The following is a 17,170-nucleotide window of genomic DNA, read 5'->3' on the forward strand; positions in this document are numbered from 1 at the left end:
AAACATAACGATCTGCTTAAAGCAGATCTGTAATTCATCACACAAGATCTTAGTATCAAAATCATTCTCCTCCCCAGATCTGTTTTATTTGAATTTCTGCAGCTTGCTTTTATTATGGCTGGCGGACTTGACTTTGAAGTAGTGTTATGCCTCTCCACTCGGCAATACCCATCACCCTGCTGTTCCAAGATGAAGACAGCATTCCAGAAATTCATGCTCAGCAGATGCAGATACCCATTCTACAATTAACCTGACCTTATCACAAATAAGCACTTCTGCTTTTCTGGACAACGTCTTGTGAGAAGGCAAAAATCAAACCTAGCTGTCCTGATAAAGCCACAGAAGGCTTTTCACTGGGAGTGTTTGAAGCCTTTCGATGGATTTTAGAAAATAATTTCTGCCTTCCACAAAAGCAAATAGCTCAATGCTGTTTGATCCGTTGGTTTAGTAGATGCATTTATTGCTTCACACAAGGGAAAAGAGTCCCAAAGCGATTTACAATAGAAGTGAAGTACAAAATTATGTAATAAAATATCCATAAAACAATGCAAAACAAAAAAGTGGTTGTCCAAAGTCATCAGAAGTCAGAACACCCACTCCACCCTGCATAACAACAATATCCAACATAATTGTTGAGCATCACATGTACACTGGGCTTAATGGCACATGGTTTCCATTCTGAGCAGAGTTATGTGAACGGGGGGGGGGGGGTAAGAACATAAGATGAGCCCATGGCCCATCAGGCCAGTGACCCATCTCGTTCAACATTCTGTTCTCATAGCAGCCAACCTTGTTTGATTGGGTTTTTTTGTTTGTTTGTTTAGTATTAAATTTCTATACTTCCCTTCAGCCGAGGATCATAGGTAAAGGCAAAGGGACCCCTGACCATTAGGTCCAGTCGTGGTCGACTCTGGGGTTGCGGCGCTCATCTCGTTTTATTGGCCGAGGGAGCCGACGTACAGCTTCTGGGCCATGTGGCCAGCATGGCTAAGCCGCTTCTGGTGAACCAGAGCAGCGCACGGAAATGCCGTTTACCTTCCCGCCGGAGTGGTACCTATTTATCTACTTGCACTTTGACATGCTTTCGAACTGCTAGGTTGGCAGGAGCAGGGACCGAGCAACGGGAGCTCACCCCATAGCGGGTATTCGAACTGCCAACCTTCTGATTGGCAAGTCCTAGGCTCTGTGGTTAAACCCACAGCACCTATACTTCCCTTCAGCCGAGGATCATAGGACAGTACAAAATAAAAGGACAATATAAAAACACAAACCTACATACCTACATGTAATGAAGGCACCAGGCGAGAGCCAGTGTGGTGTAGTGGTTAAGAGCGGTAGACTCGTAATCTGGTGAACCGGGTTCGCGTCTCCGCTCCTCCACATGCAGCTGCTGGGTGGCCTTGGGCCAGTCACACTTCTCTGAAGTCTCTTAGCCCCACTCACCTCACAGAGTGTTTGTTGTGGGGGAGGAAGGGAAAGGAGATTGTTAGCCGCTTTGAGACTCCTTAGGGTAGTGATAAAGCGGGATATCAAATCCAAACTCTTCTTCTTCCCGGGGGAGAGACCTCCTAGCATGTAGAAAACATTGCAGATGGGGCTACTGCAAATGTTCATGCTGCTCCCGCCCCCCTCAAAAAAAGGGGGGCTCTCATGTGAACAGGTGGATGAAATAATGTCAGCAAATTTCAAGATACAGTTGGATCAGAGATACCTTTAAGTTCAATGGCAATTTTCATCGGTTATTTAAAATCTCACATTCAAAGCCCCTTGGTAGAAAATGCCTTGATAGCTTCATGAATATTTGTGGCAACCCAGTATCTGTTTCTTACCACAGAAGAGTGGTTATGTTCAAAACATTTACATTGATAAACTTTTCAGATGTTTTAAATGACTGTTGTTAATTTTTCTTAGAAATAATTTCTGCAAACCGGCTTTAAGGGTTTTGTTTTGTTTTTTAATTTTTTTACAATCAAGCGGTGTATAAATTTTGTGAAGTAAATAACTGGGCCAACTTTTTATAAATATCTCTGAGAATAGGGTGAGCTCAGGAGGAGTTTCATTAACTGATGTTTGGTGCTCTCTTGGTCAGATGCATGAAGTGTTATTCTCAGTGGGGAAGTGTGCTGATACAGAGTGCTAACACCTATGAGACATAGGCTGGATCTAGACACATCAAAAAAACGTTTCAGGAAAACGCATTGTAAACCTCATAATGGGAAATCACATTTCCAAAAGACAGAACTCCGCAGCACCATCTAGCATCACAGTGTTATAATGCATTTAAAACATTGTTTTATTTATTTCTTACTAATGGAACTTAGTACCAAAGTGCAGACATCATCAAACTCGGCCCTCCAGATGTTTTAGGATTGCAATTCCCATCATCCCTCACTGGTCCTGTTAGCTAGGGATTATGGGAGTTGTAGTCCCAAAACATCTGGAGGGCTGAGTTTGGGGATGCCTGCCACAGTGAAACATTCACAAGAGCAGACACTGGTAGCAAGACTGGGTGGTATTCAGCTAAGTTTTACTCAGAGGAGATGCACTGAAATGAATGGAATTAACATAGTCATGTTAATTCATTTCATTGGAGCTACTCCGAGTAAGAGTTTTACTTTTGAAGAATCAAAAGTGCACTCAGTAAGGCAGCAACAGCTCTCTGTGTACAACCCCTGAACAGGAGATTCTGCTCTCAAAACTTTCGACTCTGGCTTTCGACTTTTAAAAAATGTGTATTGATTTGATTACATTTTTCTTGCATTTTACCCTTGTTTTGTATTTGAAATATCTGTGTGTCGCCTATTTTATGAGGTGACTAATAAATCTAAATAGCAAACAAACTGCTTTGAGGACCTGACAGTTGAGAAATGGGGCATAAATCTAATAAAGAAATACACAAATGCAGAGAACGTCTGCAATCAATACTGCTTCCTAGGTCACATGTTTGCAGCCAACACTATGTTTATTCTCTGTTTTGGGTTATTTGGCTTTACTGAATGTTAGTGTTGCATTTGACCGAATTATATGGACTTTTTAAATACTTTTGGGTAGTTTTAAAGTCCTTAATTGTACATTGTCCAGAGAACCTGGGTTATGGCGGAACTTAACTTAACAAATAAAGTCGATGAATAAATTCCTTTTGATGGGCATCTTCTGCTGTCTACAGAAACAAACAACCTAACGCCATTCACATTCATATATCCATCATTTTCTGTCACAAGGCCAAAATGCTTTCCACAGATGTAGTTCCTTTGGAAGAGGCCATTACACACACACCCTTCCCCTTTCACTCCAGCCTTCAGGGATCTAACAGTTGCCTAATGCTAACCTCATCCATCAGAAATTTAAGAAGCCCTGCCTAGCTGAAGGGCAATTCTATTGAACAATGCTGCCAAATATTAACAGCACTTTGCTGTTTCGGGTGCTATTTTATCACGTGCCTTGCATGTTCTTTTGACAGAAATTAGACTTTGGTCTGTCCTCCAGATTTGACCATTTTTACCCTTCAGTTCTTCTATCAAGTACGTTAGACGTAGATGGTTAATGTTTCTGCCAAATTAGAATATTCAATGTATTTTTCTTTCTTTCTTTTAGAGGCCAACTAATTCAGGGTCACTGGTTTCTTTCTTAACACCTTCCGAGCCACTTTCCTTTGGACTCCGTTGCCACAAATCTTCCCTCAAAACTGAGTGGAAGGAGATTAATCAAATTTGACAGCAGTAGTTCTCTTCTGTGCCCCTACAAAAACCAGCAGGGAGAGTGGGGAGGATTGTCTGAAAAATACTAGAGATAAGTATTTGTTAATTCATTCTGAAGTTATTATGTGATTAACTTTCCCGCTGAAAATGGTGAGATTCAGGAGATATTTAATTAGGGCTGGATCATGCGCTTCATCTCCTGACTTATTCCAATAAATGCAATTTTAGTGCCCTGATCTATGAGCTCAAAGCTCTCAGGGGAAGCCTAGTGGTGCTCAGTTAAGAGTTCAAAGCACCCAGAACACCTGAAAGCTCTTTGAGAGTTCCTATGGTTCTACCAAATGAATAAGATATCATCTCTGTCTGGCTCCAAGTGAAGCATCACATGAGGAGGAGGAGTTTGGATTTGATATCCCGCCTTTCACTCCCTTTAAGGAGTCTCAAAGCGGCTAACGTTCTCCTTTCCCTTCCTCCCCCACAACAAACACTCTGTGAGGTGAGTGGGGCTGAGAGACTTCAAAGAAGTGTGACTGGCCCAAGGTCACCCAGCAGCTGCATGTGGAGGAGCGGAGACGCAAACCCGGTTTCCCAGATTACGTGACTACCGCTCTTAACCACTACACCACACTGGCTCTCTATGAGAGTGGCAAGACTGTGTTCTTCAATCAGGATGGTCCTGAATTCGGTTCTGGAAGACTTTTCTCACAAGGATAGTGTCAGAGCCTCGTTGTCCTCTGAGCCTGTTTGCAGTGTGTGATACCTGAGTCATGGGGTCATATCAGTTAGCCCAATTTTGCTCATACACTCAATAAGGGCACCATAACCAACACCAGCTCTTCGATTAGGATATAGGATAGCCATGTTTAAATACCTAGTCACATGGAAGATGGAGCAAGCTTGTTTTCTCCTGCTCTGGAGGCTAGGATCCAAACCAATGGATTCAAGTTACAAGGAAGGAGATTCCAAATAAACATCAGGAAGAACTTTCTGACAGTAAGAGCTGCTTGACAGTGGAACTGACTCCCTCATAAGGTTGTGGCGTCTCCTTCATTGGAGGTTTTTAAGCAGTGGTTGGATGGCCATCTGTCCTGGATGCTGAGGCATCACACACCTACTTCCCAAGCTAACAAGCCCCACCTGGGCTATTTTACTATTCAGGTCAACTTTGCAAGGCTTAATTCCATTGCAGGATTTTAAATACCCGTCATCATCTTTGGCTTCACTGAATTTTGTTTATAACACTCTTCCATTTTCTTCTAGTTGTGAGGGTGGGGGGTGGGGAGGAGCCTCACAAGTGGAGTAGCCTAGGGCCTCTCTTCATCTAAATCCAGCCCTGGTCACTCCCTTCTGCACAATTTCCAGCTTGTCAGTATCCTTCATAAATTATAGTGCCCAGAACTGGACACAGTTCTCCATGTGTGGTCTAAGCAAGGCAGAATAGAATGGGACTATTACATCCCTTCTGTAGATGCAGTCTAGAATAGCATTAGCTTTCCCCACCCTGCTCCATCACACTGTTGACTCATGTTAGGCATGTTGACTACTAAGACCCCTAGATACAAAGACCTCCTGTTCTCACACACACTTGAGTGCCAGTGGTGGGCAGCTGGCAGTGGCGTAGCGTGGGGGGTGCCAGGGGTGCCAGCCGCACCGGGCGCAACTTCTGGGGGGGGCGCGCTCGCTGCCTCCGGAGTCGCCGAAGAGCCTCGGGCGCAGGCTGTAGCTAGCAGCGGCTCTCAGCGCTCCCCGCGGTCCCCGCGCGTCAGGGCCACAGAGGGCGCGCCAGGCAGCCCCTCCTCACCAACGGGCAGCGTTCGCCTGCGGGGCTCGGCCAGCGCGCTGGGCTGGCCGCGTGGAGTCGCCGAGGAGCCGCCGCCGCCTGCCATGCCCCCTGGCTGCTTCAACCGCGTCCGACAGCCGGCTCGAGGCTCCTTCCGGCCGGGTCTCCCGACGGGGCGCTGCGGGCGGAGGCTCCGGCACCAAGCGCCACGCCGCCCAGGCTCGGGTCGCTGTCTGGACGCGCGCAGCCCGCCAAACGCGCCATCGGCGGCGCTCTAGTGCCTGCGCGCCAATACCGCCCACCCGCCCCGACGGGCCCCCCCACCCGCGCCGGAGGCCGGCTGACGCACTGGCCCCAGAGCCGCCCCCTCCCCGTGCCAGAAAGAAGCCGCGTCGAGACTAGCAGGGCCGGGGAGGGAGACCGAGAAGGCTGCGCCACAACGCCCAAAGACGCGCGTCTTGGCGTATTAATGACCATGGTTAGGTGTTAGGGGGCGCAAATTACTTGCCTTGCCCCGGGTTAGGGGGCGCAAATTACTTGCCTTGCCCCGGGTGCTGATAACCCACACTACGCCGCTGGCAGCTGGAACCCGCCATTTTAAATTGCTTGCCGTACGCCCAATGGCAGGCGGTATTCAGCTTCACGCCGCATATCGTACTGTCTGCTGTCGCTGCAATCCTTTGTACATCACTCTGAGTTATGTTTAAGAGATGAAGTCGTATAGAAAGTAAATAATCAAATCAATTTCGCAGCGCTACTGCCGCTCGCCGCCGCCACCTGCTGTCAGAAAGCTCACTAATGCAGGAAGAAGCCCACCCGACAACACTTTGTCGGGGGCAAGGCTCGCACCTGGTGCCATCCCTAACAGAGCAACCATGATGACACAAGCTCCTTTTATGTTTTAAGCTGCAGCTCTTCCCACTTCCATTAGCCGGCTAGACTGAATCCAAAGACTCCGTTTTTTTGTGTTTTTTTTAAAAGCCAAGCTGAATGCAAAAGTGAGGGGAGGGTGAGAGATGGAAGGAGGGGAGCATATTCTGCCTGTCGCTATTTCATCTCAATAGCATATTAAGGAAGCTTGGTGTTTATGTCATGTTGAGAAGTTTATTTATCTGAGCTGTTGATCTGTGTCTCCGACAGATCACAAGTACGGGCCCATGTAATGTGGCAGTTACTATGGAAACATCTCATTTATTGGGGGGGGACCAATAGGGTAACTCACGTAAAAGGCCCAATTAGTGACAGGGGTTGGTGAGACTGCTAAAACGGCCCCCTTTAACCAGGGGTATCAGTGAACATGGAGCCTCGCGTCTGTCAGTTCGTTTCTTAAATGTACCATGTTCAACATCAGCATATGCTGAGCGTACACCAAGCAATATCTCCATTTCCCGTGGGCTTTTCTCTCTCTTTCAAACAAGACACAGATCTGATTTACCAACGCATGCACTTCATGGGAGTTTTTATCAGCTGGTTGCTCAGCTTGGTTAATAATAGCCTATCCCTATTCCTCAGACAAACCTAGACAGAATCTTAAAAAGCAGAGACATCACCTTGCCAACAAAGGTCCGTATAGTTAAAGCTATGGTTTTCCCAGTAGTGATGCATGGAAGTGAGAGCTGGACCATAAAGAAGGCTGATCGCCAAAGAATTGAAGCTTTTGAATTATGGTGCTGAAGGAGACTCTTGAGAGTCCCATGGACTGCAAGAAGATCAAACCTATCCATTCTGAAGGAAATCAGCCCTGAGTGCTCACTAGAAGGACAGATCCTGAAGCTGAGATTCCAGTACCTTGGTCACCTCATGAGAAGAGAAGACTCCCTGGCAAAGACCCTGATGCTGGGAAAGATGGAGGGCACAAGAAGAAGGGGACGACAGAGGACGAGATGGTTGGACAGTGTTCTCGAAGCTATCAGCATGAGTTTGACCAAACTGCGGGAGGCAGTGGAAGACAGGAGTGCCTGGCGTGCTGTGGTCCATGGGGTCACAAAGAGTCGGACACAACTAAACGACTAAACAACAACAACATTCCTCAAGGTACGGGGTGGTTTCATTCCTAAATCCCCCCCCCTGCGCTAGAAGTGTCCAGAAATGTGCTAGCATAGCGTATCTGCACTGGTGTGGCTCCAGCCTTGTACCAGAGGAAGGTATTGCTGGCAGAAGCCTTAGTCCCTGAAAGAAACCATCAGCATGGGAGGGCGGGAAGTGAGCAGGGCGGAGATATACAGGGGAGGCTCAGTGTTTAGGAGGAATCCTTTGCTACCCCAGTGCACATTATGTCAACATATATGGTGGCGTATAAGTACAGTCCAGTTGAAATTCAGGGAAGCCCCCGGACTTATTTCACATTAGGTCCAGGGCAGCTCAGTCTAGGAAACTCTTCACCCACTGAGGTGCATTTGGCCCCTTCAGCTCATAGAATTCACAACCATAGAATTGTAGAGTTGGAAGGGACCCTGTGGGTCATCTAGTCCAGCCCCCTGCAATGTAGGAATACGCAGAAGTCCCGTACAAGGATCAAACTCACAACCTCAAGGACCGCCCCATTCCATATGAACCTACCCAGACCCTGAGAACATCTTCTGAGGCCATCCTATGCATTCCTCCTCCTTGAGAGGATTGGAGGGCGGCAACACAAGAACGGGGCCTTCTCTGCAGTGGCTCCCTGTCTGTGGAATGGTCTCCCCAGGGAAGTTTGTCTGGCTCCTTCATTATACACCTTTAAGCACTGGGCAAAAACGTTCCTTTTTAACCAGGCCTTCGGTTGATCTGATTGACATCTTCTACTTCTTTGGCGATCACTTGTAGCGGAGTCTTTCATAAACACTGTTTTAACAATGAGTCCTATCCGTTTTAAAATATGGCTCTTGGGGGGCGGTTATTGGGTTGTCATTTTTATTTTTATTATGTGTTTTGTGGTTCTATATATATTATTATTATTATTAATAATAATAATAATAATAATAATAATAATAATATAAACACCTTGGCATTATCAGCACCACGCTCTATCCTACTGAGCTATCCAGGCTAGCGGGTATTTTTAAAACAGGTGTTTTTTTTCAAATCTGACCTACTCCTTTTTTTTTTTACCTGTTTGGTCTTCTAATGCTACCGTCAAAAGTCGTATTTAATCTTCAAAGCTATGACGGTGAGATTTTATGTGCCATCCATTTGCCATGTTTTTAAACGGCTGCTCGTATCTTATTTTATCCATTTTTAGAGCCGTTTGCATTTTGTGTATCGGAAGCCACCTCGTAAGGGTATTTGCCCTGAAAGGTGCCCTAAGGTTGCTTTAATTAATGAAAAATGATAACATGTTTGACAATTAAATAATTGCAACAAATATCATTTAATTAATAAAATGAATTAATACTGATTCTTCCAGTGACCTCATTGTAGTAACTTCAGTTCTTCCTTATATCTGTGTGACATTTCCTTCTCCCTCTCCTTTCAAAATTAATATTAATAATAATAATAATAATAATAATAATAATAATAATAATAATATGTTTATTAATCATTGGCAAAATCAAATGACAACCTAAGGCTGTATGGAGCACCCCCAGGAAAGTTCACTAGCCTTCAGTTGTAACTCCTCAGATCTTTTACCTGAAGAAGAAGCTGGAAATAAATCCCTTTAGGTGACATTTTGGGGGGCAAGTGTAATGTACCCTTCTAGGCAGTATTTTTAGCACTGCATTCAAGAGATTGTCAGGTGATACCTGATATTAGAGTGAATGACGCTTCCTATTGTAAGGGAAACTCACTACTTTTTCTTATCGCATGATCAATATCAAGTCACTGACATCAAAGGGAAACAAGAGGGTATATCCACTTTTGATTCCCCCTTTCTCTGCCAAGTCTATAGTCTGGCTTCATAGCACCTTCTTCCACATCGACATCTGTTTTGGAAGACACTATGCAACTATACAAGATTCATCTAATAAATATGTATGTGGGGGTTTATTGCTTAATAATTGTAAGGTTAATAGTCACAGTGAATACCTATATTTAATACATCAATGAGGCTGCAAAAATGCCAAGGTGACCAGCTTTAGCACGTATCCATTCTACTTGTGGGTCTACCAATATGAGCCCTGTCATAAGTGCTTTCAAACTGAGGTCAGTATTGATTCAGGTCCATGGGAAAAGCAGAGGGCTGTGACAGCTTAAAATGACGTACGCCGAGAGAATTATTTGCCGGAATTTGATGAAAAGTGGTAAATTTACATGTGGCATGACCTGACGTACTAATCCTTAATACCCAGGGCAAGTATAACATCAGGCGATTAGCCAGAGGTGTGCTTTTTTAAATACACTTTTGTACTTGATGTTGAAAAATCCAAATCTCCCTTTATGAAATCCACACCATTCGTTATGAGGACAGCACCTCCCATGCTTCTGGTTGCTGAGGTGACACGCACTATTTTTCTGAACTAAAATAGGAGCCACATTTGAATCTTATCTTCTCATAGAATTAGTCTGGATTCAAGACCAGTGTGTGTGTGTGTGTGTACACAGATGGTCTGGGAAAAGTCTGCTGGCGACAAGCAGACATAGCCAGGAGTGGATCTACACGCATGTTTTTAACGTTAAGAAAGGGTCAAAGAAGGGCTGTGGTAACGTGGAGGGATAAATGGCGCATTGTTTTTAACGTTCTTAATGTGCTATTAAAACGTCACACCAGAGGGCTCTGCAGAGCAACCAATTTTGACGGAAATAAACCAACAACAAAGTAAGAAAAACGATTTAAATTACATGTATGCCCTGTGACATTCTAGAACAATATATCTAATATTGTTCTAATAATGTTAAACAGGTCAGTGGTGTAGATCCAGCCTAGAGCAGTATACATGCAGGGGTGCAGTGATTTTTTGGGGGGAGGGGGACGCAGGAATATGCATACCCCTAAACATTTTGTAAATCTAATGGGAGAAGAAACTAATTTTTTAAAAAAATGTTAGTTTCTTCTCTAGCACGGTGAATTATTAGTTCCATTGCTACCCCTGATGGGGCCTCATTTGCTTTCCCGGTGTAATGCATGTTCTTTGTACTTTTGTCCATTTACTGTATTTATTTTTCCCGATTTGAACTATGAAATGGTGATTTTCTTGGGTCAAAAGGAGAGTAGTGTGGTACCTCGGGTTACAAACACTTTGGGTTACAGACTTCGCTAACCCGGAAGTAGTACCTCGGGTTAAGAACTTTACCTCAGGATGAGAACAAAAATCGCGGCGGCGCGGCGGCAGCAGGAGGCCCCATTAGCTAAAGTGGTACCTCAGGTTAAGAACGGTTTCAGCTTAAGAACGGACGAATTAAGTTCTTAACCCGAGGTACCACTGTACCCCTAAACATTTTTTAGGGGGGAAGCATTGCAGGGTTGTATGGGGTGTTAGGTGGAGGGGAGTACCTTTGGTGGGGGACACATCATGCTCTTTCTGGGGCAGTTTGTCTACCTTTGGTCCCCACCCTTCACTCAGCTCTCACCTGTGGCCCCAAGGTAAGCTGTCAGCATGCGACAGCAGCCACACCCTGGGAACAGCTACGACTGGCTGGGTTCACATATTAGGAAAAGATCTGGGATCAAAGGTGTGGGCTGTATGCTACTTCATAGGTGTAACGGCAGAGTGCGAGAGTGAGGGACAAAAGATATGTGTGTGTGCATCTCTGGAGAGAAGATAAAAGTTCCTACCAGAGAAGAATGGCAGGTGAAGTTGATGGACTATGCTGAAATGGCTAAAATGACCAGAAGAATCAGCTATCAGGAGGACCAAAATTTTAATAAGGAATGGGGAGGAATTATAACTTATCTTAAAGATCATTGTAAACAGTTGAAATCATTAGTAGGATTGGAATATCACTTGTAGTTTAAGGGTGAATTCTAGACACAATGGAGATGTAAAAGATTTGGATCATCATAAATGAGAGTGCCTGATCACCTCATCTCTCTCCTGAGAAATTTTTATGTGGGACAAGAAACTACAGTTAGAACTGGATATGGAATAACTGATTGGTTCAAAATTGGGAAAGGAATACAACAAGGCTGTAGATAGATAGATAGATAGATAGATAGATAGATAGATAGATAGATAGATTCTTTATTGTCATTACACTAGTGCAACATTGCACAAGTGCAACGAAATTGGATGCCATCCCTTAAAAACAACAAAAGCAAAACAACAGCAACAACCAAACAAACCACCTTCCAACCTGTATATTGTCTCCCTGCTTATTTAACATATATACAGAATTCATCATGTGAAAGGCTGGATTGGATGAATCCCAAGCCAGAGTTAAGATTAGATTGCCTGAAGAAATATCAACATGCTGATGACACAACCTTGATGGCAGAAAGTGAGGAGGAATTAAAGAACCTTTTAATGAGGGTGAAAGAGGAGAGCGCAAAATATGATCTGAAGCTCAACATCAAAAAAACTAAGATCATGGCCACTGGTCTCATCACCTCCTGGCAAATAGAAAGGGAAGAAATGGAGGCAGTGAGAGATTTTACTTTCTTGGGCTGCATGATCACTGCAGATGGTGACAGCAGTCACAAAATTAAAAGACGCCGGCTTCTTGGGAGAAAAGCAATGACAAACCTAGACAGCATCTTAAAAAAGCAGAGACATCACCTTGCCAACAAAGGCCTGTATAGTTAAAGCTATGGTTTTCCCAAGTAGTGATGCATGGAAGTGAGAGCTGGACCATAAAGAAGGCTGATCGCCGAAGAATTGATGTTTTTGAATTATGGTCTGGAGGAGACTCTTGAGAGTCCCATGGACTGCAATAAGATCAAACCTATCCATTCTTAAGGAAATCAGCCCTGAGTGCTCACTGGAAGGACAGATCCTGAAGCTGAGGCTCCAATACTTTGGCCACCTCATGAGAAGAGAAGACTCCCTGGAAAAGACCCTGATGTTGGGAAAGATTGAGGGCACAAGGAGAAGGGGAAGACAGAGGACGAGATGGTTGGGCAGTGTTCTTGAAGCTACCAACATGAGTTTGACCAAACTGCGGGAGGCAGTGGAAGACAGGAGTGCCTGGCGTGCTCTGGTCCATAGGGTAATGAAGAGTCGGACATGACTAAACGGCTAAACAACAACAACAAAAGATGTAGGACGAAATGATCAATAATAGGACCCACAAAGGGGAGGATGGAAGTCCAGGAGATTCCTTGGAATCTTGTTTTTATGATTTATGATTGATATATCATTGTAAAATTTTAATACCAAATAAATAAAGAGTGTGTGTGTGTGTGTGTGTGTGTGTAACCTATATGACATTAGTCAGTATGCATCATTCCTTTATGCTCTATTTTCATCCAGTCCAATGAGAAGGATACCTTTCGGACAGCATTCTTTTAATCTCAAGTAGAAGAGCACAAACTCACCTCTGATTCACATCTCCAGAGCAGTAGAGCTTTTGTCAGCGAGTCCTACAGTCAGGTCCTGCATTTGTTGTCAGATACATATGTTGCCCTCAGAACCAGATGGTGGGCATGCATATGGCTGTAGCTGTAATGACAAGAAGGGCCTCAAGCCTGCTGCTTCTAAACCTGCCTTGGCAGCAAGAATAGACGCAGCCACGGTCCCACTGCTGCGACAGGCCAATCAGGAGCATTGAGGGCCGTGGTTTGTGCAATCAGTCAATGATGCCTGCAAATTGCTTTTGTATATAGGAAGCCATTTGGATGAAAGATCTCTAGGAATGCGAGGTTCTCGCCATTGCTGGTGTTGCCAAAGAAAAGCCAAAGGCATCTCTTGCTCCTCTTCCAGAAGAGGGGGAAAGGGAGGGAACACAAGCACTTGAGAGAAGTTCCCAAATTGCCTCCCACTTGTAAACTTCCAGATACACTGCCATGGCAAAGTGTGTGGGGCTCGGGAAACCTTGGCAATCACAAGGCATATTTCCCATCTGTTTGCAGCAATATGCCCCAAAACACCAGGTTTCTAAGTGTACGATTTAGCTAGGCTGCAGTGCTTACTGTTCAGGAACTGGATTGTTTTCCTCCTACTTAATGCTGATTTGTAACCTCTCTGCTTTTCTTTCCCTCTTTCATTCATTCTCTGGTGCTTGCTTGCTTTTAGGAGCAAACAACCCAAACGACAACATGACCAAAGATCTCTTGCTCCCTTGTTTTCTTTTGCTGCCCCTAGTGCAGAGGTTTTCAACCTTTTTGAGTCCACGACTCCCTTGACCAAACTACATTCTTTCTGTGGCACCCCTGTGGGACTCAGGAGCCCAGTTGTGTCACACCCCTTGCCTGCAGAGCTGGCAGCTTCTCACCCTTTTCCAAACACCTTCCCTTGGGGATTGTTCCCTCAGCCTCCTCTCACCTCCCCTCTCCTGGGGGGGGGGTCCTCTGGGCAGCTTCTGCTGCTGGCCCTGGTCTCTGAGGTTGCCCCTCACACTGCCCCACAGGAGCCTGGGAACCACCCCCTGGCCAGCCCCAGACAGTGGCCTAGGGAGCTTGTAGTTGGGGCTGCTGCAACAACAGCTGTGCAAGCCTTTGGGAGGCAGAGATGCAAGAGGGCATCAGAGGAGGGAGGGAAGGAAAGAAGGACAGAGGCCACTGTTGCCTGCGGCACCCCTGACCATCATTCAAGGCACCCCAGGGTGCCACAGCACACTGGTTGAAAACTACTGCCCTAGTGCTTCAGAGGTGGAGAACCTGAGCCCCTTCAGATGTTGTTGGACTACAACTCCTATCATCCCTTGCTGACTGGGGCTGATGGGAGTTGTATTCCAACAAGATCTAAAGGGGCACAGGTTCCCCATTCCTAATCAACATGGTGCCACTTCCCTCTGTTCCTTCAAATATCTCCGCATAACCCACTTGCTCCATAAAGCCTTTCCATCAAAGCTCTCCATAAACCCACTTAGTTCATAACGCTGTGTGAAGCTGTGCTGACTATTGTATTTTTCGCTCTATAACACGCACCCGACCATAACACGCACGTAGTTTTTAGAAGAGGAAAACAAGAAAAAATATTCTAAACGAAACAGTGGATGTATGATTTTTGTGGTTCATGCTGTGGCCACAGACATGTGATCTGACAGTGAGTTTGGAGTAGCCCAATGCAAAAATCCTGAGGATCCATGTGGATCCATGCTTTGTAACCACATTTTAATTGGGGAGGGAAGGAAAAGCACTCAAGGGACAAGGAGCATGTGTGGGGTGGGTGGAGAAGGATGCTGCTAATAATGCAGAAGAGGGGTATAAGGGGAGAAGGCTCCTCTCCTCTCCCGCTTTGCTCCTTTAAAGCAAGCAGGCTCTCTGTCCCTCTCTCCTCCCCACTTAGCGGCTCTTCTCCCACTTTGCTGTTTCAAAGCGAGCCACGGAGGAGGGAAGGAAGGGGAACCATGGATCCTCTGCTCACGACTGCAGCAGATCCCCCCCGCCACCCGTAGGCATTCCCTCCATAACACGCACAGACATTTCCCCTTACTTTCTAGGAGGAAAAAAGTCAGTGTTATGGTGCAAAAAATACGGTAATTCAACTCCGACTTTGGAAATAAAGCACACTCTGGAAATAAAGCACACTTTGGAAATAAAGCGAAGGGGGTTGGATTTGTACACGACCCCATCCCCTGTCCAATGGTTCCTTGGCCTTTGCAAGAAGAAATTGTTTCAGTGAACAAATGTGTAACTGTCAGGTGGCTGTGGCAAGTTTCAATCACTCAGTGCTTTGACAGAAGGAAATGAGGCCTTAATAAATGTGTCGACTAAAAATCCAAAGCACAGAGTTTGGCTGCACCACATATTTTCTAATTTCAGTATTTATTTGTGGTACAACTTGTGGTAGCCAAGGGAAAGTGGTCCCAAATGTGTGCTAAACTGCAGTGATATGGGAGACTACACTTCAGTTTGAAGCACTCTGTAGCTATTGCTACTTGGCCTGTTTGTGAAGCCCTATCTCCTCCAACATTGCTGCAATGGTTTGTCACTGTTTTAGTTCTTGTTGTTTAAGGATGCAGGTGATTCATATTTTATCCGTCATACTGATAATGGTCTTGTTTCTAAAACAAGTTACTCTTTCGTGGGAGTTGCTCTGTTCAGGGGAAACATCTAGATTTTTAAAAAACAGATTTTTATTGCTTTTAAGCCCATGTGTCCCACCTCAGATCCTAAAAATCAAGTTTTATATATATCACATACACACAACTAAGCAGCTCCATCATGCAACTCAGCCTAAAATCATAGCAATAGTCATATGTTTCTCACTTATCCCCCCCCAATAATAAAATCCTCTAGAGTCTAGACCTATACAGTTGCCTTCCCACTCACTAAATTACACTTGCACAAGATGGGAGAGTGCTGTTGTTGTGTGTCCTGCCCTCTCCGTTGCATCTTAGCAGCTTGCCATGCATTTGAGCTAAACGCCTGCACTAGGGAGCCTCCGCAACTCCTGTTTTAGAACCCTGAACCAATCCGGGTCCTAGATCACGGTCAGCAGGAGTAGTCTCTGTTCTCCTGTTCTAGACCATCAGGTTGACTATGACGAAAGGTGTCCAGACCACTGAGAAGTGACCAAAGGCGGAGCCAAAGAATTATGACCCTGCCCTCTTCCCCTCATGCAGGGGAATGACGGAATATGGCTAGTGGAGAAATCTGATCATTATGCTATTGAACTTACTACCTCTTGCTATTGTGGGCTTTAGCAAGGCTCCATCATTAATGTGGGCATCCCATGGGCATCTGATTGGCCACTGTGAGAACTGGATTCTGGACTTTTGGCCTGACTCCACAACTTTGTTCTTAACAAAGTTAACCCCTTGCTGCTTGGTAAGTTGGTCGTTTGTAATGTGCCATTGAAAGTAGCACATTTGACACAGCCGAAACATCATCCAACCCCACCTGGCTGAATGTTTGCTTCGTTTTGATATTATTCAGTGTCCTTTTGCTCCTTTGGCTATTGCTTCTTCCTGCCGCCATTTTCTTCCTTCTCCAATGCCCTCACGGCCTGCGCTACCATTTGAGCCAATTGGCAGCAGGGACTAATGTGATTTCATTGATATGTTACACGTTACATCCGTCCATTCTTGAAGGTCACGACAGCCAGTGGGGTCAATGACAATGTGAGAAAACGAGACCAAGGGCTGCAATGAGGCAGGGAAACAAAAACTAAGGGGAATGGCACTGAAACAACTCAAATATGTTTACAGCAAGGGTTGCCAAGCCCCATAAAAAAGAGGCACTCACAAAAATGAAAATGAGTTTTCCTTGCCTCTCTCTTTCCTCCCCTTATTCTGCCTGCCCACACTCCCAGTCAAAATTTAGATTGCAAGCTCCTTAGAGCAGAGGCCTATAGTTTTGCTTGTGTAATTCTTTAAAACTTTGTAAATTATTGTGGCGTGCAATTATCTGTTTTGTACCCCCACCTTTTATTAACAAGTCCCAGTTCCTGGAATAAGGATCACAAATGGTCTCTCTGTCCAGGTCCAAAAGACATGAGAATTCCTTTCTTTCAGGAAGAGAAACACACATTTCTCCATAGTGCATTAAATTTCCAGTTATTGCTAAGTGTTCACCCACACTCTGGCTTGCCTTTCTGCAAGGCTTCAATTATTCTCCCCGATTCAGCCTCAGAGTGTACACTCTTGACTGTCACACGGATTGGCGTCAAATTTGCAAGAATTCTTACATGTCCCCAGCTTAGCCAGGCTGTTTCTATGGTTATGACAGGCAGAA

General features: G+C 45.1%; 1 long non-coding RNA gene across 1 annotated transcript in view; it reads right to left on the reverse strand.

Annotated features, from left to right (window-relative positions):
* The window catches only part of LOC309533660, a 41,771-nt gene extending 25,925 nt beyond the window's left edge, over window positions 1-15,846 (reverse strand). Inside the window, exons 1-2 of the long non-coding RNA XR_014220391.1 lie at window positions 15,767-15,846; window positions 12,869-12,992 (exon numbers count right to left, since the gene is read on the reverse strand). This is a non-coding gene — a long non-coding RNA (uncharacterized lncRNA). The remainder of the gene's footprint in view (window positions 1-12,868; window positions 12,993-15,766) is intronic.
* Window positions 15,847-17,170: the final 1,324 nt, after the last annotated feature.

This window comes from Podarcis vaucheri, assembly GCF_965113315.1.
Source record: "Podarcis vaucheri genome assembly, chromosome: 5".
NCBI lineage: Eukaryota > Metazoa > Chordata > Lepidosauria > Squamata > Lacertidae > Podarcis > Podarcis vaucheri.